Genomic DNA, 27,263 nt, shown 5'->3' with positions numbered 1-27,263 from the left:
ACATTGGTGTTGTTCAAATCTTAACTCTTTTCAGATCTAAGAACTTTCTCCAAATAACATTTGTTGAATGATGATTTAGGAGAAGTTTCCCATAAAGACTATTCAGCATTTTAAAATGTATCTGAATAAGTCATAGTGGAGAGCTAAACAATCCTTTTAAAAGATCCATTTCTTTTGTGAGTCATCCAGAGAACTTTTATTATGGATCCAATATTGAAACCCAGTCGATAATATGTAAGCAACATGTAACTCTCAATCACACACACGAAAAAATGTAAACTTCTTTTTCTTACTTCTGTCTCTATTAAGAAAGAGTGTACAGAGAATTGCTTTCTCTTAATTATTTCTATATTTAGTATTTGATTAAATTTAGACTATCTTAATATGTTCCAACATAAGCTAGTTTTAAATCAAAAGGCACTTTGAGATCTGTTTCTTGCATTCTGCTAAATATTTCTTATTTCTTCAAGCTACACCATAAGAAGCATGTGACTGTCTCCTCTGGTTTCAGTATCTTGTTTCCAGCATGAACAGACAGGTAATAACCATTCAGCTGTGCATTACCTCTTCTAAAAACTATTATCAAAATGGTAATTATACATAATGGAGATTATTATAGGCAGCTTGAGAGATTTTTTTTTTAGATACATCAGCACAAAATGGGTGGCCCTTTTTAGCCTTAGGCATTGATAGAAATAATACCAGGGCACAATATATATGGCAAATGTTCCCTTTTATCTGAACACTGTCAGCAATGAATGCACTCAGTACTAGTTTGCACAGTTAAATTATATTTATTCAACAGATATATTTACCACTGATTTGAAGGGGAAAAAATCAGAATCCAGTGCTAATTGTTATATTAGAATACAGAGTTAATGCCGAACAAGCGCAGCATTTTGTTCAATTTACACGGGCTACTAGTAATAGGATGAAACACTGCTTTTTATAATCAGAAGCATTAACATTTTCAAGAATATCCATCTTACGTCAGCATTATCTTGCTCCTCTTGTTAAAGTTCTATATTGGTTTTCCATAAAATATAAGGCATCTAGTCCTTATTTTTTAATATGTTCCACTTTTGGATTACTTTCCTTATGAGGTCAGCTCTCCCTCTAGAAAACTATCGGCTCTCACTGATTCTCTGTTTCAGTCAACTAGTTTTTCCTCTATTTACCAGGTTGATTTTCCCTTTTCTTTCAAGTTTCTGACCCAACTCAGGCTTTGTTAGAACAACTGCTTCCCTGCCCTTGCCTCTCCCCTTCATCACAGTATTGCTATGTATTGGAAACTGCAAATCCTTTGTGAATTGTATGTGATGCTTATCACACCATTGGTACTAGATAAATATTTAGTAGTCAGGTTCATTTCTTTGACATCTCTGCTTTTTGTCACAAATTAGTTTACAAAGCAATCATTTTCACTTCATAAAGCTGCCTATGGACTTGCAGCTCTGCTTATTTGACATCAAGACCTCATCCAGTCTTCCTCTATTTTCCCCCCACAAGAACTGCATCTATACCCTCTTCTCCAAGAGACCTAATGCCAACAGAAAACCTAGACACAGGTCTATTGCTGTTGAAGCTGAGCTTGATCAACCTCACCTTTGTTTTTATTTTTACTAAAATAGGTAAGACCAAGTGTAAGGGCCATCCCTCAATTCCATTTTAAATCTCCCAGAATGCACTGTCATATAAGGTTTGCTGAGAAGAATCTTCACTTAGGATCCTTTCAACCTGCAGCCAACCCAATTTTTTGTATCTGTTTTGTCTTTTACAAAAAAGCTTCATCTTTATATGAAGTTTGACAAGTTTAACTGCTTATGTGTATCATTTGACGACTCCTTCTTCAAGCCAACATGTTTGGAAATTTTTTTCTGGAGACTGTTTAGTAGAAATAAAACGAACAAAACCACTCAGGCTTTTCACAAACCCTGATAGCTGGTTGACACTTCACTGCTTCCTCCAATTTGGCTTGTTTCCTGTACAGGTCCCAGCCAGAAAGAGAAACTCTTGTCCTCAACTGCGATGACCAAGGGCATTTGTCACAAGTTGCTAGAGGTATCTTTGTCTACAAGGGAAATAATAGCCATTAGAAATCAAACTGTTAAGTCTTTTATTAGAATTTGTTATACTGTACTGGCTGAAAGATGCATAGTACAATTTATCCTTTAATTTAAACAATAAAAATGATGGACACATGTGAACAATATTGTTCACTAAACTAAGAATTGGTTTTGCTTTCACTTCTGGAGCAAACTGTTGTTTTTGTCTGCAGGGATTGATTCGGATTTTAATTTAAGGTTTAGGACAGTCCATCTTTCTTGAGTCCCATTGGCCGGTTGAGCTGATTTTCCTGTGCAACAGCACCCTTTGGCTCTTAAAAGAAGAGGAAAAGGGAGCACGAGAATGTTGCTATTTGCAAAATAAATGTTCCATTTAAAAAAAAAAAAAAAACCCACAGTAGTAAGTGTAATTTTTGTCACATGCATCTGTTGCTATCACCTCTCAGTTTGTGCTGAAGTATTAGCCAGAGCATTTACATAAATGATTCTTCTTCCCAGCCCTGACATCTGCCACTGAGAATCCTACATTATTCATCAGCGTGCTAATGGCAGGTGATGAGATCTTTTCACGCTACATCCCTCTCAGTAGGTGTTTATTACTCTGTTCCCCAGCAGCCTGCGATTACTGCGGGCCAGAAGAACGCTACATCCTTGCTTGACAGGTAATGGGAAATGTGCTCTGCTCACTTGCTTCACAAGTGCAAATGAAGGTTAGAAGGAGGGCAGCTGCCGTCTTGTGGCCTCTAAGATGATGGTCACTTTAAACCCACAGCTTTTGTTTTTTTTTTGGAGATCCAGACAAACCACGTCAGCAATGTGGTAATCTATCTTCTTTAACTTCTGCCATTTCAAAGAATCATTGTGGTGCAATAATTTTCCTTCCTGTCATCTGACTCCCTCAGAATCAAGGGAGTGGAAGCTAAGAGTGGAAGAATCAGCAGAAAGGAAGATTGGAGTTTGGTTAGCATCTGACAATGTTGCTGGGAAAATTGAATGCCTGTTAAGCAGGATGCTGATGTATGCGCATGTGACATGTAACTGCATCGCTCTCTCTCTCTCTCTCTCTCTCTCTCTCTCTCTCTCTCTCTCTCTCTCTCTCTCTCTCTCTCTCTCTCTCTCTCTCTCTCTCTCTCTCTCTTTCTCCTCTCTGCTAGCAGTGAGTAGTCTTGTCGAAAATTGTTAGAAAGAGCTTGGCAATAAGAAACTGTTTCTAATGATTGGGGGAAGAGCTTTGTGACTCCAATTATAGGGTGGAGCAGATCATCGCATTGAAATAAAATTTAATTTCTTTGTTTTCAATCAAAGTAAGAGTTCCATTTACTGAAATGTTTCATTGCAATCAATTGCTCTGGCTTTTTGTTGTTGTTGCAGACAAGACACTGTTAGGAAAATCAAAATAAATGGAAGATGATTGCTGTAATTTAATAAAATTAAGAAACTATCATATCATTCTTTTAAGCAACAAAAGACATTTTTAGAAAGATTGTGACACGTTGACAGATACACTTTCATACTAATTATTCTGAGTTTTCAGTTATTTCTGATGATTTTTTTGCACTTTTACATACATCCCTTTTAAGCATCTGTAAACATCCTCTGTTTTCCTACCACCTCTTTTCTCTTTGCTTCCTACTTAAAAGAATTCTGCTGAAAAAGAAAGAGCACTGAATACAAAAGCTTTTAAAGTCATTTTCTTTCTCCTTTATAGAAATATTCCATGCTATTTTTGAAACTGTCATATTTATTTTATTCAGGGAACACACTTTCCCCTGTGAAAGGTTTTATTTCCAGCAAAGTGGAAATAAAGTCATTGCTGTCCATAGCAACATCTACCCTATTGCTGCTCAGTCCCTAAATTTTCCTCTAAACAGAACTCTTCTTGCACTTATTCATAGATGGTATTACAACACAGTCTCCTATGTGACAATGATGTTGGGTTGGGGAAAGTACACCAAACATACACAGATGGGATCCTCAACACGCTCAGGTTGGGAAGAGCCAGGAGAAGAAAACACAAAGCAAGACCATTTTCTGAACAACGTACAGATAATATACCTACTTCTGCTGCTTATGAAACACTGTCCACTTTCATTATGTATTTTGAACATCTTCACAGATGGAGGGAAGGGTTTTTATTGTTCCCTTACTACTCCTTCCTGTCCTAACTCCCACCCTAAAAAAAAAAAAACCCTCAACAGACACAGAAAACATATTATCTCAGTGAGTTTCAGTGATTTGACTGTAGCATAAATAAATTATCCTGAAGGCAGAACAAGAAATAATGGATGGAAGCTTATCAAAGTGAGATCTAAGGAGAAATTTCTGGCCAGTGTGAATAATTAATCAGTGGAATAGCTTGCCTTCAGAAGTTGTGGGTGCTTCATCACTGGAGATTTTTAAGAAGGGATTGGATAGTCATTTGTCCAGAATGGTATGGGATCTCCTGCTTGGGAAGGGGAAGACCTCCAAAGTCTCTTCCAACTGTGTTATTCTGTATTCTAAATATCTGTAATTTGTAGAAATATCTTTCTAAAGAAACAATCACTCTAATAGGCTTATTGTCCTAAGCCCTATTCATGACCATATATTTGTGGTAGAAAAAAAATCGTATGGTGGAAATAAGTAAGTAGAAATTTTACAAAGTGATTTACAGTTCCATTCCACTAGCAAGTAATGTTTAACTGTTATAAATCTTGTTATAAATCTCTGATAACCAGAATAACAATATACTACTATAAGAACATCAGTAAAAAAAATGACCACTGTAGCACTGACAACATCCTTACTGCCTGTTTTAGTGTTTTAGTGTTTATAGGCACCAAACTGGTAATACTCTGAAATGAAATTTGCATGGAAAATCCACTATCATGATGGAGGAATGCGGTGTCCCAATAGTGATGAGTGATTTGAGAGGTATGTATTCTGAAATATGTTAAACTGTGCAAAGAGAAGCTGAAAGGAAAACTTCAAGTATCTGTCTAGGTCAGTGGTTCTCAACCTTTTTAATGCCATGACCCCCCAACTGGTTGTAAGTCGAGGTCTACTCAACTGGTCGTAAGTCGAGGACTACCCAACCAGTCATAAGTCGACGACTTTTCTTGCCCGGGAGCACCGCGCATGCGTGGTGCCGTGCCCCTGCGCTGGCCGAGGTGTAGCTGGCAAGGGGCAGCGACGGCACAGGGCGATCACTGGCTGGGCCACCAGCTGGCCCAGCCCAAGGGAGGTAAGGCATCCGCCGGGCCCCACGCGCGCCAGCAACCCTCCCTGCACCCGCCGGCCTCCCACCTCCCACCCCTGGCCCTCTTTTACTTACATTTTTAGTAGTTGCTCAGCAGGGAGGGGTGGAAAGTTCCAGACAGCTCGCCTTCGCTGCAGACAACTTGCAGCACCGTTTGCAGAATGGGACTTTTGGCGGGTTCAGCAGGGAAGAGACAGCCTGGACAATTCCTATTGGCTTTAGAATTAGACTCTATTCAAGAGAGTCTATTCTATTGGCTTTCAAAAGCAATAGGATAAAAGGGAGTAGCACAGCTAAGGAAAAGGGGAAAAAATGGCAGACTGCATTGTTTGGCGACCCCTGTGAAATGGTCATTCGACCCCAAATGGGGTCGCGACCCACAGGTTGAGAACCGCTGGTCTAGGTCACACTGAAGCTACAGCAAATTTATTATCTCTTACTAGGAATTATAGAAACTAGAACCAGTTGGTAGACTTTGTAAATGGTAAACGAATAGAATTGTTTTGTCTAAGCAATGGAAGAAATATCCTAACAGAACATTTTGAGGAAACAAGAAAAAAATTTCTATATATTGGTATATTCTCATTCGGTGCAGGTTTGATAGCTATTGCTCAAGGGTAGCATAAGTCCACTCTGTATGTGGACCCTGCATTAAGCAGGGAATTAGCTTAAAAGGCTTCTAATGTCACGATGGCTCAGTGGTTAAAGATACTGAGCTTGTCAGCTGGAAAGTTGACTACTTGGGTTTGAGATCTGAGTGCTGTGCGACAGGGTGAGCCGCTGTCACCTGCTCCAATTCCTGCCTACCTAGCAGTTCAAAAACATGTAAATGTGAATAGATAAATAGGTACCACTTTGGTGGAAGGTACCAGCTTTCCATGTAACTCGGTATGTCACCTGATCACAGAAATGTCTTTGGACAATACTGGCTCCCTCAGCTAAGAAACAAAGGTGAGCACTGCCCCCTAGAGTCAGACATGACTGGACAAGGGAAACCTTTACTTTACCTTTATCTAATGTCCCTTTCAACTCTAGTGGTAGTACTGTGATGGTGCATTGAAAGCCAGTACACATGATCTTTAAAGATGAAACAAAGAGGTGGTTTTTGAGAAGAAAATGTGAATCTGTATTGTTCTATGATGCCGTTGCATTCATTACAGAGTCTGAAGAGTAAATTCTTCCAAAGTAGTGTCCTTCTGATAGAAAATTCTAAGCTTGGTATTTGTATCTTGGGGAAGTTTGCCCTACAAGTACAATCTACTAGGTCATTTATTTTGTAAAAGCTCTATTGAAATGAATGGATGTTTTTATGAGAAGAATTTGCAATTTTCCATTCATTTCAATGCAGCTCATTGTGCTCGTGTCAAAATATATTGAATCTTTTTTTTTTGTCATGTCCTTGTTATCAACACTTTGGAAACAAAAAGGCCATATTTCATTGCTGTCAACAGTTTCCCAGCAGAAGTTCAATCAACTGCAATTGTTGAAAGAAAAAGGAAGAAGTAGAAGAAGTTTACTGGAAATGCCATAAAAATATTCAGAGGTAAAAGTAAATGGATTTATTTTAGGCTTGCAGAAATGAACAATCTCGGGATTTTTTTTTGTGGGGGGGGGAAGGAAGCACAACATTCTTTCTTTTAATGATATTTTAAATTATCAAGTTAAAGACAAGCCAAAGAGATTTTTTTTAGCCTCGTAAGATACCCATGAAATAGGATAAATGCAACACATAGGAAAGGGGTGGGGTTAGACAAATGACATGCTTCTTGACCTTAATAAATGAATATTAAGGGATGTGGTAGATTATTTTGTATTATTTTTTTTATTTTGGATACATTTATTGTAGTACTAAAGATTGAAGGGGGTTTGCCTGAGGGCAGACTCGAGTATTCCACACTTTGTGCATTTGAATAATGCAACTATATGCCACTCTTCCCAATGCATGATGTACATGTGTATACGCAAAATATGTTCCATCTAGGGGGGAGGGGTGTTGTGTCCTGAGCCTGCAAAAGCAGGCTCGGGATGTTGCATTGGTCCCGGGCATTCCAAAAGCTGCTCAGGACCAGACAGAGCGGCGCTGGCCTTGTGCGCATGCGCAAGGTGTGAAAATGCTCTGTTCCTATTGGTTGTCATTGCCGGGTTTCTGGCCATATAAAAAGGCCTGCGAGCCTTTTGCTTTTGCTTGGTTGTTGTTAGAAGGAGAATAAAGAGTTGTTCAGCATCGCCATGTGTCTTCATCATTCGCACGTGAACGAAGTACTCAACAGTTCCCATCCTGTGTGTGTCAGAGGCACTGTTTGAGGCATTTCTGTGTCGAAAGAATTAACTGGTGACATCACTGTTGCCCAGGGGATGTCCAAGGGGCTCCTTTCATAAGGAGCTGGAATGAATGATAAAAGCTCACCTCACATATACTACACACTACCATTAGTAATAGTAGTAAAGTTGGAAGGGACCTTAGAGGTCATCTAGTCCAACCCCCTGCTCAGGCAGGAAACCCTACACCATTTCGGACAAATGGCTGTCCAGTCTCTTCTTAAAAACTTCCAGTGTTGGAGCATTTACTGCTTCTGGAGGCAGGCTGTTCCACTGATTAATTGTTCTCACTGTCAGGAAGTTTCTCCTTAGTTCTAGGTTGCTTCTCTCCTTGATTAGTTTCCACCCGTTGCTTCTTGTCCTGCCTTCAGGTGCTTTGGAAAATAGCTTGATTCCCTCTTCTTTATGGCAGCCCTGAGATATTGGAATACTGCTATCATGTCCCCCCTTGTCCTTCTCTTCGTTAAACTAGACATACCCAATTCTCGCAACCGTTCCTTATATGTTTTAGCCTCCAGTCCCCTAATCATCTTTGTTGCTCTTCTCTGTACTCTTTCTAGAGTCTCAACATCTTTTTTTACATCATGGTGACCAAAACTGGATGCAGTATTCCAAGTGTGGCCTTACCAAGGCATTGAAGAGTGGTATTAATACTTCACATGATCTTGATTCTATCCCTCTGTTAATGCAGCCTAGCACTGTGTTGGCCTTTTTGGCAGCTGCAGCACACTGATGGCTCATATTTAGGTGATTGTCTACTAGGACTCCGAGGTCCCTCTCACAGTTACTACTATTGAGCATGGTGCCACCTATGCTGTACTTGTGCATTTGGTTTTTCTTGCCTAAATGTAGAACCTTGCTTTTTTCACCATTGAATTTCATTTTGTTAGTTAGTGCCCAGTGTTCAAGTCACCTCACCACACAGCAGCACCCAGGTCTTCAACAAGGGCTTGCTAACTTCCAGTCCGTCTTAACTACCTAAGCCACTATGCTCCTGGCAGCATTGATGTCCCCAAAAGTTTAGCACCCTGGACCAGTGCCTACTTGGCCTTAGCTTAAAGTCAGCCCTGCATTCAGAATTACCCCAAATGTCAGGTCAGGGAGCTAAGCAAAGCCTTGCTTTACAGAGAAACGGAAAGAGTAATCTATCAGCAACATCCATCCATTCTCTGTCAATTAAACTTCTTCTTTGAGAGTTGGAATTATCCCTACCCTAACTAACTCTAGATTGCATTTAATGCTTTGTTTTAGTCTTCCCTTTTCATTTTATTATGAATTAGCAACCAATAAAGGTTATAATAATAATGTTTAAACTCAGACTTGGTCTCTAAGGATCTATAAAACTCAGACAAAATACCTGGAGGAAGGATGCCAAATTTGTTGGGAATCATTGGAAAAGGCTATTCATTATGTGCCTATGAAATTTATTTTCTCTAAATACTCACAACTGTTTTGTTTTGTGATAGAATTTAGTGAAGATTACATAAAATGTATTATTAGCATTATCTGTGACAAATTTCAAGCACTTTTTTTTTGCAAACATGGGGTTCTGACAAAGAATAATAATGTTCCTTTATGAATAGGTTGGAGCTGACTGTTCACCAGAGAGGACAGAATGAAGTACTTAACTGACTCATCTTTTCTCTAAAAGTCAACAAACTTCTTTAACCATTCAGGCAGATAAGGCTCCAGAAAATATATTTTCACAACTTAAAAGTTGAGAAATGGGAAATAGCAAGGGGACAAAATGGTCAAAACTGCTCAGATTTTTGCCACAGACTGGTATAATTAAACATACCAGTCATACATTCCTCATTCATCTTTCTCTTCCTCCAAATATGCAAGCGTTTGTAGAACAGCAGGAATCTCCAAACTTTAATAAAACATTACTAAGGTGCAGTAATGTTTTTTTCTCATAGAACGTCCATAACGGAGTTCCGGCACCTTTTTTGGATGGAACCTTGTAGGGTAGGCAAGGCGGGTTGTATGACATCTGTGAGTTCCGGCACTTTTTTTTTTTTTTTTTTTTTACAAAAAAAGCACTGCTAAGGTGTATGTATGTATTACACGAGCCAATAAATTGTTGCTGACTATTAGCAACCACAAAGACATTTTTCCATGATGATCTCTCAGGTCTTGCAACAGTGCACCCATCACCACTATAACCAAGTCCATCTCTTTATTTCATTCCTGGTTGTTTGGTTGCTGGTCATCCTCTTCATCTCTTTCCTTTCACCGTTCCCAGCAAAGCAGTGTCTCCAGAGAGCTAGGTTTTCACATAATGTGTCTGAAGTATGCGTATATGTGTGTGTATGTATAATAATAATAATAATAATAATGATAATGTTGGAAGGGATCTTGGAGGTCATCTAGTCCAGGGCTTTTCAACCAGTGGTACGGGTACCACCTGTGGTACATTGGCACCTGACAGGTGGTACACGACCATCCTAGAAAAGTGGTAGCGGGGGAGGGGAATGAACTGAACCGGAGGCAGCACCGCACAAGCCTGAGCGAGAGATGGCTGGAGCTGCAGGGCTGTCAGGGCTCAGCGGAAGCTCCAGGATCAGTGCCACTTTCCAGCTGATTGGCGCTTCTTTGGGACTGTCAGGGCTAGTGGAAGCACCAGGATCAGCGCCAGGCTCCAGCTGGAGCTCGGCGCTGATCCTGGTGCTTCTGCTGAGCCCTGAAGAAGCACCAATCAGCTGGAAAGCAGCACTGATCCTAGTGCTTCTGCTGAGCCCAGAAGAAGTGCCAATCAGTTGGAATGTTGCAGCCTCTCCAGGGTCTTGTGATATACATTCAGATGCTTGGCAACTGATTCATATTTATGATGGTCACAGTGTCCCAGGGTCATGTGAAGTGACCAAAACCTGCTGCAACCACACAGCAAATGGGGGGAATAAAAACCAAACATCCCCCACCCCTCCCCCATTGCCAATCCTCAACAGAAATGCTCACAACAATGAAAACCTCGGACAGGAGGAAGAGCACCGCCGGGCGGGCAGGCAGGTGTCTTGCTCGGCTGTGACTTGGGGGGCACTTTTTCAGTGCCATTGTAACTTCGAACAGTCACTAAGCGAACTGTTGTAAGTTGAGGACTACCTGTATTTTATCACTCCCCCCCCCTTTTTTTTGGTCATCAAGTTTTTGATACCTTGCTAGGCGACTGATGGTACTCGGATATTGCCATATTCTAAAAGTGGTACAATGGGTGAAAAGGTTGAAAAGCCCTGATCTAGTCCAACCCCCTGCTCAGGCAGGAAACCCTATACCATTTCAGACAAATGGCTGTTCAAGTCTCTTCTTAAAAACTTCCAGTGTGGGTCTACATATATACATAGGCCTATTGAAGGAAAGGTGGTAGTACCTTCCTTGCCATCCAGTAACTAATGCACATACTAAGTCATGGGTGTCCGGAAATCTTTGTAGTGGGGACAAAGCTAATTAGAACACATCTTCAGCCTTCCATAGTTCAAGCTATTCCCCAGTGCCTCCATCCCCTCTTGGATTTGGGATTTGCGTTAAACTGATTTCCAGTCCTAAATGGAATCAGCATTGAAGGCGCAAACTCCTCCTGAGGGATCAGACTACAGGTAGTCCTCTGCTCACAACAGTTCATTGAATGACTGTTTGAAGTTACAATGGCCCTGAAAAAAGTGACTTAGGAGTTTTTCACACTTACAACCCTTGTAGCATCCCCGTGGTCACACGATCAAAATTGGATGACCCATATTTATGACGGCTGCAGTGTCCCAGGGTCATGCGATTCCCCCTTTGTAACCTTCTGACAAGCAAAGTGAGTGGGGGAAGCCACTTAGCGACCTTGTTACTCGCTTAACAAATGCAATGATTCACTTAACAACTGTGGCAAGAAAAGTTGTAAAATGGGGCAAAGCTCACTTAAGAAATGTTTCATTTAGCGACATAGGTTTTGGGCTTAATCGTGGTCCTAACTCGAGGACTATTCTTTGATTGTCTAATGTACATCCCCCCCCACACACACACACCTTCACTGAAAGTGCTGCTTTTAATAATTTGCTAGAAAAATGAGAGTAACCTGTGAGGATTAGAAGGGATGAGTCAGGAGTATTGTTTGATGTATATAGGCAGTTCTTCATTCATCATTGCTTCCTTTCCTCCAGAGGGCAGAGTTACATCGGTTTTGAAAGTGGCAGACAGACAGTCCCCAGGAGATGACAATCAATGCCAATTCCTTTTAAATGAAAGAAAACTAAATATTTGTTGAGTGTTTACAGTAGAGAAAGCATATTGATTTCTCAAAAGAAAAAAAAAAGGCCAAGCCAAGCTAGGTGTGTAACATCTGGTCCATCCAACACACAAATGACTAGTATTTTTATTTTGATCTGATCTTGATAGAAATCCATTGGTCTGCAAACATGTAGTTCACTCAGCCTAACACGTTTAGTTCCAGGAAGAAGCAGCAACATATTTCTAAACAGAATACATTAGCAGCCTTAAAGCCTGATTATGTCCTAGTCGAAACACAGTTTTTACCTATTGTTTCCCAATGGTTTGAAACTTGGAAATTAAGCTCTCTGTGTAAATATTGCCAACTATGAACTTCTATACTGTAGTTTCTGGGAAGCCAAAGACAATACAATATGTGCATAAATGTCTTGTCTCACAAGAGCTTTGCATTTGGGATGATGATGACATTTTTGTTTTATTTTTTATTGCTGATTCATCACAATTGATACAAACCAGTCGATATTATTCTGAAATCTACCCTTTTAAAAATTACTAAATTAAAAAAAAAATCCAGATTTGCCCAAGATTACAAGCTTTACTAAAATAACGATGTCCCATGTTAGATCAAACCATTCAAACATGGTTAGAAAAGTCTTTTTCTAAGACAGAAACATTGCGATCCTAACAGCAAAAGGTGTGCAGGTGAAAGCTAGCAAATATTATACAGATGTAGGTAATAAAATTCATGTACTGTATCTATATGAAGGAAAAATTGCAGTTCATTAAACCTTAATATGGTAGCCTAGTCCTAAATTCATGAAAAAAATGATAGAAGTAAGTTAATCCTTTTCTATCTATTCCTTTAAGAAGAGGGGTGTCTTAAATTAAGTAATCTCTTTATTTCAGATAAATATGCTAAAAGGTGTAAGCATGAAAAACAAGCTGCCTGTCTTTGTCGATACGTAGATCTTTGGAATGTAAGGATCCATTCTATGTAGAGGTAGAGTGGTGAAAATCCATGGCATTCCGGTTATTATAGAACTAGAGTGCCTGCATTTCTCACAATTAATTTTTATCAATGAATACAAGGAGCTGTAATTCAGAAATAGCTAGAGCCGGCTTCTCCAAAGTGGTCGATATTGACCTCCCAAGGATCAATGAGGCAGAGTTGTTATTACTCTTATTGTTCATAGTACCAATAAAATAGTATTTATTGAATTATTTTCATATAATAAATGTTGGGGGGTGCCCAATGAACAATCTGAAAGTTCATGAAGGGATTGATGAGCTAGAGTGTCTAGAGTAGGATCTAGAGCAGGGGTGTCAAACTGCCAGCCTGCGGGCCGGACGTGTCATGCGGAAGCTGCGTCCACCCTATTGCCAGCAATGGCAAAACAGTCCCGATACATTGCGTGACAACACATGACATCACGAGTTTGACATGTCTGGTCTAGAGTATCACAGATTCATCTCACTGGCCTAATATGGCAGACATTTTGTATGGAGTGTTTCTTTTTGATTTTCAATCATGTTGAAAAAGGGAAATATTCTCAAAATGTTAATGGTTAAATTTTAAACTAACACTTAAATCGCTTTATCCAATCATTTTTAATACCACCCTTGAGCACAAGCAATGCAATTAAAGTGTAGTAGGGAAATTTGAAAGTGTTGTATTTTAGAAGAAAACATGTTGTCCATAGATTACATATATTATTATATATATTTTCATTCAGCTTGACAAAAAGTACCCATATTATCTCCTTGCTGCTGCTGTGTTTCATCCCAACTGCACAATGAAGCCTACAAATTGATGAAGGATTAAGAAACAAGGATATGCAATAAAAATTATGTTTGACAAAACAGAATGCTTTCAGGATGCATCTTTCTTTTCTTTTCCTTCACAGCTATGTAGACTGAAAGGGGCTGTTGAACCGCCCTCTGGCCCAAAATAAAAGGCGCTGATAGATAAAATCCCTCAAGCATGAAACATTTACAACCAAATCTTCCAATGTAGAAAAAAGACAAAATCACTTCCCGTAATAAATGCTGGGTTTTTATGCATATCTGTGTCAGAGCTGATCCAATGACAAAATAACTTTCAGAATATTTTATAGCATGCCATAGCTATAAAATAGCTACACCTGTCACTTTGGTAGACAAAAATCAGAATTGTACTAATATTCAGAAAGATGATAGCAGTATATAATTTTGTCAAGTTGAGCAGATCTGACTTTGCAGCTTGATATTGCAAGCTAAAGAGAAAAACTCCAGGGAAAGCTCACTCAGTTATTTCAATGATAATAAATTAGTTTCGTCCAATGTAATGATATAGAACTAAAGTATAAATATTTGTCATGATCCAAAATAGAAATATGTATAACAAAAAAAATTAGACTTTCGGGGGAAGTAGAAATGTTTTGCTATACGCAGTGCAAATTCCAATGCATAGCAAAATGTCCCCTAACAAACCTCTGTGGCATTCAAATTAACTTCCTTAATCAGTTTATATTTGAAAAATCCCACGGGCCACTTCGTAATCCAGTGATAACCATCAATAGATTTTTAAAAAGTATAGTTCATGGGTCTGTGTATATGTTTAAGCTCATAAAGCTGTTCCTTAATCCAGAGGTCCCCAACCTTTTGGGTACGTAGGACTGGTACTGTAGAGAGAGGTTTTTCTGTGGATCGGCAGCAGTTTTGTGTGCTGCCTGCATCCAGTGGATGGGGCTTTGCTTGTTTGTGTGGACCAGTTGCTGGAATGCCACAGCCCAGTACTGGTCCACGGACCCCTGCCCTAATCAATCCTTTAAGAGAATTTACCTTAACAAAATACTGCCTTAGCAAGAAAAACAAAACAAATGAAATGAGTTTATTTCTCACTTACTTACTTACTAAGATCTTCATGCTTTTAGTTTGCAGAATGAAACAATTTTTTTTATTAAATCCAGACTTAGAAGTCTGTATTTATTAATATTTATGTATAACCCACCTTTATCATTTTTATAAATAAACCAAGGCAGTGAACACACATAATACTCCTTTTTCCTTTTATTTTCTCCACAACAACATCCCTGTGAGGTGAATTGGATTGAGAGAGAGAGAATGACTGTCCAAAAGTCACCTAGCAGGCTTTCATGGCAAAAGTGGGACTACAACTCACAATATCCTGGTTTCTATCCTGGTGCCTTAACCAGAAGACCAAACTGGCATATTATGAATATCAACCCTGTGCACTTGTCCAACTTCTTTATGCATAACTGTTTAAATTATAATTTTGTGTGCATGTGCAGTCTCAATAAAAAGTGAAAAACAATTCAAAGAAATAATAGAAATTATTATTATATACCCAGAAATATGAAATCACAGCTGCCAGTTCTTAAGTGTCATTGACCTTCATACTAATCATATTCTTCCCAAGGATCTAGGATGTTGTAATGAATTGGTATGGTATATGTGTGGATCCAAGCAGTGTAGCCTTTTGTAACTGACAGATGGAAATTTTGTCAATGTGTAGATTTTCTAAACACTGTCCAAGATTTTTTGTATATCTTCCAGTATCATGATCTTTCAATTTCAATTTTTAGATCTTGATACTTTGTGATCTTCTCCATTTTTCCCCGTCTTCTGTTCTACTATCTAATGGCACTGCCGCATCAATTCTTATTAATTATTTTGTGTGAGTAATCTACAGCTGGATTCACAGTGTAAGATTGGCAGAAATGTAATAATTAATTATTATGATTGGTCACTTAGTCAGCCAAATGTTTAGATTGGATTTGGCCTTTTTATCCTGCCACGGAGTCTTTCCCAAGGATGTAGGATAGGCAGATGTTGTTTGATGGTGTTAAAAGTATAGTCACAGGATTTAAGATGTTCAAAGTAATATCTTTTGCAAACAATCTTTTGCAATTGACTGATTGTGATTTTGTCAATGCTGATAGTATTCAAGTGGTACTTTAGATATTTTGAGATTATACCCTAGGTGCCTTTCTCTATTGGTACCAATTTTGCTTTCTTTTGCCATACCCCTTCTATCTCTATTTGCAGCTCTGTGTATTTTTGTGATTTTCTCCAGTCCTTTCTCTTCTACTCTACTGCCTCCAGGCACTATGACATCCACTATCCAGACTTTGTCTTTCTTATCAACAATTGTTTTTATGATGATATAGATTTAATTAAACCACCCACTCCAATGGACTCTGTTAGGCATAGATTCTGCAAACATTTCCTTCCCCCCATCCCCACCAGAAGACAAAACACAGCTTTTCCAATCAACTTTCCATACTAGCTTTCATTGGCTTATTTATATCCAACAGTTATTTATATATTCTTTACATCATGTTCCTCCAAGCAGCTGCAGATAATGGAGCAACATTATACAAACTATGCCAGGTACATTAGAATTAGATACAATGATTTGTTCCAGGTCAGAGGTAACTATAACCATTTCAAACCAAATCCCATGTTATGTGAGGACAATGACTTAAACCGGCACAGGACAAACCAGGCTTAAATCAATTGATGCTAAGGACTTAAGTTTTGTTGAATTGTAACCATAAGTACTTAAGCAATTTCCATTTAAGCAGAGACCATGGCGAGGCTAAGTAAGTAATATGTAAACAGTAATCTTTATTATACAGATTTCATGATAAATGTTGGCAGTATCATGCAATCTTCATTCCTTTGACAAGATATTGTTAGACCCATTGATCCATGACAGAAAGAAAAATAGCTGCAAATAGTATTCCACAAAGGCCTTTGTATAATAGGTTATAGAACATTATTATAAATATGTGGCATAGCAAACGTCATGCATAGAATCTTCTTGCGTAGAACCTGCACAGGTTTTTTGTACAAATGTTCATACAAATGAAATAACATTATATGTGTTTAGATTGAAGCTCTAATACATGGGATAAATGATCTGATTTAATAGCAGAAAAGTCCATTCATAAGTAGGAATATGTAGATCACCTGGGTTTTGGTTACATTAATATAATTGTTAAAAGTCTCCTACATTTATCCGACCAATTTCTGCTCTAAGGAGGAAGGGAGTGACAAACATAAGAATGAAGTATCTCTGGGAATGTTCTGCACTATCAAATGGCACTTAGATATTGTGTAGATTTTGTAGCTCTATTTTATCAAATAATGCGCTAGAAATCTTCAACCAGAACAAGCTTTGGGATTCCCTTACTAATACATCAAACATACAGAAATGCTTTTGTGTATCGTGTTCAAACACAATCAACAGCAAGTGGGTGATGGTGGAAGTAAGGTATAAAAAAATTCACATTAAAGTCAGGAACACCATGATAAAGCATAAGGAATAGACTATGTTGCACAGAACAAAACATCATGCCAATTGAATTATGAATGTGATGCAGAATTTTTCAGCAAGGGCCCTAACATGGTTTGTTATATTGCTCCTTACCTAGGTTTACATTGCTTTTAGAATTGATAAGTATTTGCATAAATTTAGGCTTATTCCCCTGTTTCAGATTACAAACCATCTTTTTCACCTTCCTGCCCTTCTTGTAGCAAAATACTTTCAAGCACTCCCTGGGGAAGCAACCACGACACTAACACATCTATAGTACTGCATTCAGTACTGCATTCCATTCAAATGGAAAATAGGAGAAGGCATATAAACCTTGCCTACTGGGTTAAGAAAATCTCAGCCTTGGGGAAAAAAAATCGAACGGAAGCATTTAAAATGTGCATAGTGCATAAAATTGCCTCACATTATGGGGAATACATGCCTTGTAGCAATTATGTCACTTATCTTTACACTAATTAAGTGTTGATGTGTGAGTACTAAGTTGCAATGATGTTGTTAACTAATGTACATAAATACTCCCTTTAAACTGTAATTGCACTTTACTATAAGTTAAAAGGAAGCACATTCAATTTGAAAGTGTGATAGATCAGCACTAGGAAATAGATAATGCTTTTCAGATGCCATCACATCGAACACCACCCTGCCTTTTAAGGAACAGAAGGTGCCTCAAATGTACAGTCCTGAAGAATATTTCCATATGCACAATGGCAGACCTGATAGGCAGGAAATAACTAATTCTATCTAGAGGAGGTGAATAAACCAGTCTAAGGGGCTGTAATACGACCTACTCTTTATACATGTATACTGGCACACACATCAGCAGTGCTGTAGTTGTGTCAAAAGGACAGAGATGATCTATAGAAAGTGTGTAATGTTTATGATTTATGATTGCTCTAAGTTAATGTAATTTTATTTCACTTTTTATTGGAATGAGAGTCCCTGGTTACTACATTTGCTGTGGTGTGGAAAAGGGAGAATATGAGATATTAGCACAACAGCCTAAGTTATTATAATAGACCTTCTATAGTGGTTTTGAGTTTTTCATGAAAAGTATGTTGTAAACAACAACATTTTTATACTTGCTCCAGTTGTTGATCAACAGGCTGTTCCAATACAGAAATGAGACATTTTTACAGCCAAGATGGAATATTTATTAACACTTAGATGGGAAATCTTCCTTATTTTGGGTCTAATGTACTTTTTGAAATTGATTGTATTAGTTTACAAAAGAGCTAAGTGATGGGAGGCAGATAGAGTGGGTGGGCCTATCATTTTTAAGGATGCTTTACTCACCATTTCTCACCCCAAAGGGAAAACAATCAAGCTGCCAAAATTCAGCTATTTAACAGATCAAATCACAGCTGCTCTGGACCCTAAATCAGAAATCTGCTTTTGGGCTCTTCCTCTCATCCCCTAAATCAGGAACGTCCAACCTTGGTAACTTTAAGCTCATGCTGGCTGGGGAATTCTGGGAGATGAAGTCCACAAATCTTAAAGTTGCCAAGGTTGGACACTCCTGCCATAAAACTTTTAACTGTCATTGTTTCTCTCTATCCATTAGAGTTGTTCATTTTAAAGTTGAACTTTAATTTGTCTATACCTTTTCCAGTTTGAAAGTAGCAATTTTTCCTCCTCCTCCTCTTCTGCTATTAAAATTATTTATTTATTGAAATGATGAACTATGAATGCCAGTTATGCTTCATTTCAGTGGTCATTTTCTCTTCAAAAGCCTCTTGCCTCAGTGACTGTGACCCCAGATAACTGTCCAGAGGCGGCTGCATCCAAAGTCAGTTCCCACATACAGCATTTCTTCAAGAAAACGCTCTCATCTCTATTTGCATCAAAGCCATGTCATTCTCTCTGGCACAATGCCCTATGACAATAAAACCTGTAATTTACCTCTGTTGAAACCTGTTGGCAATAGTTACAATATTCATTTTGCCTTTCTGTTTTCAGTCCTCTGTTTGATGTGTCTCATTTCTCTTGCAAGCTAAGGTGTATAATAACGTTTTGCTTTCAGCCTGTCACGTTAGATTAAAACAAAATGACAGTGACAACACTTTTGCCTCAGATAGTTAAAACTGCTCCCTGTATTGTGTCTGCTGACTGTAGAGATTTCATTTCATCCTCCTTCTCCTTCCTTCTTATTATCAGTTCTCTTAGAAAATACTGCATGAAGTAGCTCCAAATAGTCCAGAACATTTCTAATATCTTGCAAGTGTTTTTTTTTACTTGCAAGATAAGTGCAATTTATCTTCGTAAATAAAGTCCTGTAAAATTATTTTCAACCATTCAGTCAAAAGTTTTGGTAAACAATTTTGTAGCCATTGCTTGACAAAGATATTGGTCTATACTGTAATTTCATGTTAAAGTCAAATTTTGGTCTTCTTTAGATATTAATGCTAGATTAACTTCTTTCCAGCTATCAAGAATCTTTCCATCCTGTAAAATAACATTACTTGTTGTAAAGGTTGTAAAACCTCATCCTCAAGATATTTATAATAAGAAGATGCCAACCTATTTGGACCAGGTGCTTTTCCTGCTTTAACATTTTTAATAGTTTCACACACTTCCCTTATTGCTATTGGTCCATTCAAAATTTGTCTCTGATTCTCTGTGATCTTCAGTAAACTTTGTTTATGTAAATATTCATTAACATTTTTCAAGGAAATTTCTTGATGTTTATATAAAATAAAGTAATATGGATGAAATATTTTTCATATATTTGGATTATATGTTATTAAAATATTTCCTTCTTCTAACTTTCATATCATTTTATTTTTTTCTTCTTCTCATAATGTTTATGCTAAACATTTCCCCAGTTTACTTGCAAATTCAAAATTTATTTGTTTTGCATAATTCATATTTATTTCCATCTCTCTCACCACTAACATAGATAGGAGCTAATGGTTGTCCTCCCTGGAGATTTTTGAAAATTCTTCCATTTTTTTGATCTTATCCAAAATCATTTGTGTTTGCTCTTGCCTTTTTTTTTAAAAAAAATAATCATTTACATTGTATAAAATACCCTTTTACAAAAGCATTGCTTGTATCCCAAACCATTCTTACTTCTGTACCTTTATTAAGATTATTTTGAAAAAATTATTTTAACTTCTTTTTGCAATTCCCCACAACAGTTTCCTTCTGTAACAACATTTCATTAAATTTCCACCTAAAGAACCATTTTGTATAATTGTGTGGCCAGTCTGTGAGCTGCCTGTGATCATTCTACTAGACAGGCAACAGCAAACCATGTACAGTACATTGGTTTTTACAGTACAGGATGGACATACCTGGCTGACCTCTAACTTCCAATTTTAAAGAGTACCTAGCTCAGGGGTAGACAACCTTGGCTCTTTTATGACTCATGGACTTTAACTCCCAGAATTCCTGGGCCAGCCATGCTGGCTCAGGAATTCTGGGAATTGAAGTCCACGAGTCATAAAAAAGCCAAGGTTGCCTACCCCTGGCCTAGCTGATATGTTATATGAAGAGCTAATTTGATAAGGCACTTCCAGTATCTTGGAAGTCTAAATCCTGCAGTATGTGGCTTTCAATGCATCACTTTCTGTCTTTCCCTTCTTCCCTCTCCATTTACCTGTCCAATGAAGTCAGGAGCCAACAGGGCTCCACTGTTGGGTGCAAAGGAGTCTTGTTGATGTACATAGCATCTTTGTTAATATGCATAGGACTTCATGCATTTTACCTAAGACTGACCTGGCAAACTTTCCAGTTCTGGAGGAAAGCTGCTCTAAGTGCTGCATGTAGCAGTCACCAGCATTTTTTCCACAGCTGTTCGATTAATTTTTGCAATAAACTTACACTGGACATCTGCATCTTGAAGTAGCTTGTGCTATTTCTACTTATAGTGCTTGCTAAGAGAAGACTAACATAAATGTGGCAAATGAATCAGTCTGGAAAGAAAGTGATTGGGAACACAGGTCAAACGTGGGAGAAATCACAGTTCAGGAATGTTTAGCAATCATATGCCCCCAATCAGTTGGGGGAGGAAGGGGGGATTAAAAAGGCAAGATACTGGTCACTAATGTGTGATCAAAGTCCACTTGTTCTTACTTCTGTTATGTGTGCACATGCAAAGGTGCAGGGCTCCTATTCTGCGGTGTCCATTGCCCTTTTTTGACATGTGAACACAGAGACACACACCCTGTGAATATCCCCGGCTCCATATCTACATTATTTTAATTGATAAAATGTGCATCGAGCTCTTTGGAATTTGCAATGGATTTGTGAACTGCTAATGCAGAGCTGTGACTTATTCAAGCACCTATAATTTTTTCCCCCCAGGATTTTATGCTTGCTTGGGTGAATTACCAACAGATGTTGTGTGTTCTGAAGCCCCTTTTTGAAAGTGAATCTTAAACATTGCAAAAACTTGTTAGTAAATTAACAGTAGATTCTATTATATTTAATTTTAAAGGGGAAGGGTTATTCTGCCTTGTTTTTTAAAATAAAATATTTGTTTTAGTATTTTGGTATTACATTCCACTGGCCATTAGACTGTTGATATTTTAAAAATCATACTGATATGCATTATTCTAACTTTAACAAGGTTCTGATCACAAAACCAACAAGGAATGCTTTTAATACTTGTGACATAAAAGCTATTCGTAATAGTATTTCTTACTAACAGGGGGAGGATAAGCAGTGAGCTCTAAATTGTTCTAATCATGGGAAAAAATTGACTATTAAAAAAAATCCCATTAGCATAAGTAAATTACTAACTCAGCACTCCAATTATTTCTAAAACAATTATTCTAAAGGCAATGTAAGAAGTTGGACCAGTCATCTTGACATCAGTAGTGTAAGTTTCAGATTTTAAGGATCAAATGCTGCTACTTTTAAGAAGCATTGCTTGATACAAGACAATTTGTGTTGGCATCAGGCCTATTTGAATGAGGAATAAGAAATTTGTGTATGCATTTATATATATGCACGTGAGTGTGGATATTTTAAGTTTTTGTACTGAAAGCCACTGGAGATGTATGCACATTCTATGCTAGGCCTTAGATAAAAATACAGTATAGTGATTTGATTGACTTCCATGGTACAATGTATCAAACATGGATTTCCTAGGTAAGAAGAAAAACTAGTAACTATAGATTATGACAGAATAAATTTAGATGGATGAGCAAAATATGCAAAAATATGGATGATTACTACATTATATCTAAAAGGTACAAATGTGTTTCTAGTGGTTGTGAAGATTTTTGTAGCCCAGATATTAAGGTTCTTGATGGATCTGTTCCATTTCACAAATATACATGTCATTCAAAGGGAATAAACAGACAGGTACTTGGCAGGTACTTCTGAGATACCACAGGTTTTCAAAATCTTCTGTACCACATTTGGCCTTGTGTCTCAGAGGTGTTAAACATAGTGTGTATGTGTGTGTGGGGAAGCAGAATAAGAAAAAAGAGCATAATTTGTTTCTGTAGCTGAGGTGGAGACTGAAATGTGGAGGGGGAATTTAGTACAGTAAAAATCAATTTATCTAAAATGCTTCAGTGACATCCAAGCCTTTTCTGATAAATAGAAAGTGAAGATGGAGGATGAGCTGAATTGAAAACAAAGTCTGTCTGTGTGGTTATAAGAGCCTCAGAAAGGGCAAATGTTTATTTTGACAGCATCCAGAATTTAGAGATTGGTATCTGTAGAAGCTATAATAGAACACTTCCCCCTTCAAAACAAACAAACAAATAAACAAACAAAAAGATATTATCAATGAAAGCTTTTAATTTAAGATGCCATATGTTGTGAAGGAAGGTTTATTGTATGTAACACAAGCAGCAATGGCTGATCAATAAAGAGAAGAAATGGATTTGGTTAAATTGACTTCAAATGAGTAAACTCATGGACTAGTTTGTGACTTGCCCTGTGGATCCATGGATGTTGTTCTGCTTGTATCTCTATTGAGATACAACTGAGGCTCCAAGGATATATGTGACTTCTAAAAAGCCTTTTTAAGGAGATACAAAGGAAATTAGTAAATTCCTGGAAGCAATGTTATTAGCTATCTCGATTTAAATTATTGTAAATGTAATTAAAAATACATTCAGAAAGTCCTATTTATCTTTGGTTTTGACTCTATCCATTCTTTGGTTTTGGAATACAATCCCCATGATACTAAAGGCCAAGCACAACTGTTATCCCAAAAGTTACTACAGCATCTTTAATAACTGCCTATTTTAGCATTATTCCTCTGCATCTCTCTGTCTTTCTTCCATTCTCTCAGTCTCCACATCTTAATTTTCTTTGTATATACCACTTAATTTTGTGTTTTTGACAAAATGGTTTTGGGAACTTAATTAGCTCCTTCTCACATCCCAGCTGTACTACAATGTTACACATGCTTTGACTAATTTATAACTGGGACATTGCAAGATATAAGGAAACATAAATGGAAAAGAAGCTGGATTTGCTCAGTTATCTGGGGAAAAGTTAGCCCATGGCACCTCCAATCCTGATTAAAAGTTGATCTGTGACTAGGGAAGAATTGAGAAGTAGCAGCCAGAGAGGTTGGCTCTGCCTCTTTCTCACAGTCAGTTCTTCCAACACTACATCACAAACCATTTAGAGCATTTTGAAGTGAACCTCCAAATATCCAAGAAATATTCTTCAGTGAAAGCTTACCACCTGCCATTATTAACCATCTAACCGAGAGATCATAAGAGGCTTCTGTAGAACCCTCATTGTTCTTGAAATATAATGGGAAAATTATTATGCAGGACAGTACACCTATCTGAAGCGGCGTACTTTAAAAATACTGGACCAATCCTCAGAAACTCTCCCGAATTTCAGCATGTGCTGAATGGTTCAAGGAGATCACCTGACTGCTCTTTGTGACTGAGGAGTCTGCTTCTTTCTGATTTAGTGAAGGTTTGAACTGTCTAATTAAATTGCCCATTTCTCCTCATGGATAATGATCCGTTTTCTCTGTTCTTTGCATTACGGCACAATATCCTGACAACTTTATTCATTTTGGGCAGAGACCCCAGCAGGTGCCAGATGGCAAGCCAGTGCTGTAGGCTGCTGTGTCACAGTATGTCTCGTGCTCACCTTGTTCCTGGATTGTTTGGGTGATGTGGAAAGGATGATTTCCTTGGTCTGCTCTAATAAGCTTTCAAGCAGGCAAAGCGGGAGAGTGTCATAGCTGTGGAAGAGCAGTTTAAAGGAAATGAAAGTCATTACAGTGTCTATAAAACAAGCCTGCCAATAGGCTGTTGGATTTGGAAGGGAGCAGGCAGCAGTGTGGAAGTCTCTATTTTATATCAGCTCCCCATCTGAGCACCAATATTAAGTGTTCTTTGGGTTTTACTACAATTTACCTAAAGAACTGTGGTCTCAAGGTTAATTATAGCCAGGGCTTTTTAAAATCTGGAGAGTAACCTCTGTGCAAGTTGCTGCTTGCTTCCAGTAGGCTGCTGATCTTGTCAGCATTATGATGAATTAGTAATGGCCACTGGAAGGTGAGCCTTCTATTTATCTTTACTTTTATTCTCCTCCATTCAGTCAGCAGAATTAGGAGGAGGAGAGGGGATGATCAGTTTTCTTACTGAAATGGTAAATTGTACACAAAAGGAGACATGAAAACCAAATATACAAAGCCTGTGGTTTTTTTTTTTTTTAACACTGGGGAGACCCATTAGGAGGGAGCACTGTGTTTCCATGGTGTCGCAAAGACGTAAACAGAAAAGCGAGGCTAATGTATTCCACTAGACAGAGAGTTTTAAAAGTCTAACGTACCATCTAAATGCATATATATCACACATGACCAGCATTTATTTAATAAACTATATCAATTGCTTTGCAAGCAGTCAAATGTTCTAGGGTTCTAATCAGTTTGTAATCTCAGCTATTGAACTGCTCAGTGTTTATAGCAGAAAAGAAACACATGTTTTCCTAGGAGCACTTCTTGAACACATTTTGTAATCTCCTTCCAAACATTCATTACTTTAATTAGCCTATCTGCAGGAGATGACCAGGTTGAGCCAAACCATCAATTTGAAGTCCCTTTGTGCCCATAAAACATCAAAAGCTTCCTTAAATTCCATTGAATTCCTTGAATTCCATTGAAGTCTTTCATTTCCCTTGACTGTTAGTAGTTCAGATTCTTGTTTAGAAGTAGCATGGAATAAACTTATACTTATTTTGGACCTAACTCTGGCTCCTGATTTCTTGCTGGTTCTGTGGAGACCTAAATCTCCACAGAAGAAAAGAATCCCTTATTTATAAAAACCAAACAATACATTCCTCAAAGTATCTTCTTTGGTCCATATGTCACATGTATCCCACAGTTCTATTTATTCCTCTTACAAAAACCCTTGGACAGCACTACCAGAATTCAGCAGCAAAAAAATGTGGGTCATCAGCTCAATGTTTATCTCTTTATAAAATGCAATTTAAGCAATATAAAATAGATATGTTTCTTCTGTAACTCTTCCAATCAATAATAATATGTTAATTACAAAAGTGGTTATAGATTAATATAAAAAGTGTAATGTAAATATTTAGAAAAAATAGTGACATTGCCAAGGGTTGAGTATTATTTAACGTGATTTCTTGCTATCACAAAGAAATGGGCCCAGTGATGGACACTGAAATCCAATGTGGTAAAAAGATTTGAAAGCAAAATTAACAATATTGGAATGTCTTTGCAGAGATCTATGATGTAACCACACTTAGAACACTGTGTATGAGACAAGCCGAATTAGCAATAGCAGTAGCAATAGCACCTAGACTTATATATTGCTGCATAGTGCTTTGCAGCCTTCTGTAAGTGGTTTACAGAATCAGCATATTGCCTCTAACAATCTGAGTCCTCATTTTACTGACCTCAGAAGGATGGAAGGCTGAGTGAAACTTGAGCCGGTCAGGATCAAACTGGGGATGCAGTGGGAATGCAAAGTTAGCCTGCAATACTGCATTGTAACCACTGCGCCACCAATTACTGAAAAAGGTGCACTTGAAGCTCTTATTTAGAAAAAGAGGGAAGGGTGGATGTGCCTAATATGTGTGCTACCCAGACTGACTCAGGGCATCTCTCTCCCCCCCCCCTCTCTCTCCCTCCCTCCCTCCCTCCCTCCCTCCCTCCCTCCCTCCCCCCTCCCTCCCTCTCTCTGTCTCTCAAACAAAAACAAGATAAATAAAAATGTAACAAGGGAAATCAATGTCTTTGCCTAATACTAGAATCATGGATCATCCAAAGAAGCTCAGTGGATGTGAGAAAATACTACTTTTTACTGTGTATAATTCACATATGGAATTTGTCATTGGCAAATCAGCCCCAGCTGTTGGCACTTCCTCTGCCATTCCTAGCTCTCTGCCTTGTCTCTACTCTATACCTGGCTCAAAACTGCCAATGTGACAACAGTGACTAAACACTGAGCATAGGATTTAACACATAAGATGGTTAACCCATATATTCTCCAAGCTACATAGATTATACTGCATGTGTTGTTCAGTTACATAGGCTGTATATTTCAAAAAACACTGGAAACAAACTGGAAAGCCAAATCCACTAGATCTCTTTGTTTTATGTAATATAATGAAGAATTTGCTTATCTAGTATACTCTTGAGTATACTGCAATGTCCACTGAGATGAATAAATTCATTCCTACAGCTTGAGAAGAAACAATAGATAAGCCCAATGACCTGAATTGTATCTACCTCTTTCATGTCATTAGTCCTTTTATTTATTTGATTTTTATCCCCCCTTTATTACTGTTTACAAATAACTCAAGGCAGTGAACATACCTAATACTCCTTCCTTCTCTCATTTTCCCCACAACAGCTGAAAGAGAGTCACTGGCTCCAAGTCACCCAGCCAGTTTTTCACGCCTAAAGCATAACTAGAACTCAGAATCTCCTGGTTTCCAGACTGGCACCATAGCTACTAGACCAAACTGACTCTACTTTAATCAAACAACAATAGTAATACAAAATATTGTTACCAACCTTTGGGGGTAGATAACAGCTGGCAATAGATTCATACAGATTAAAATGTATCCAAGAAAGGCATTGCTATGTATTTCCTTTCTCAATAGAAAATAAACAACTGTGCTTTTTATA

At 38.0% G+C, this 27,263-nt stretch overlaps 1 long non-coding RNA gene across 2 annotated transcripts; it reads left to right on the top strand.

The window, feature by feature from the left end:
* Positions 1 to 469: 469 nt before the first annotated feature.
* On the top strand, positions 470 to 27,263 carry LOC120315901. Of its 2 annotated transcripts, none has more exons than XR_005558816.1 (4): positions 470 to 538; positions 4,865 to 4,979; positions 6,732 to 6,847; positions 26,986 to 27,263. It is a non-coding gene; the product is annotated as an uncharacterized LOC120315901 (long non-coding RNA). The 2 variants fall into 2 exon arrangements; XR_005558813.1 differs by lacking the exon at positions 26,986 to 27,263 and adding an exon at positions 13,566 to 13,688.

Source organism: Crotalus tigris, unplaced genomic scaffold (genome assembly GCF_016545835.1).
Source record: "Crotalus tigris isolate CLP2741 ecotype Arizona unplaced genomic scaffold, ASM1654583v1 scf7180000017585.4430047, whole genome shotgun sequence".
Lineage (NCBI taxonomy): Eukaryota > Metazoa > Chordata > Lepidosauria > Squamata > Viperidae > Crotalus > Crotalus tigris.
This window is presented reverse-complemented; position numbering and strand designations above follow the sequence as displayed.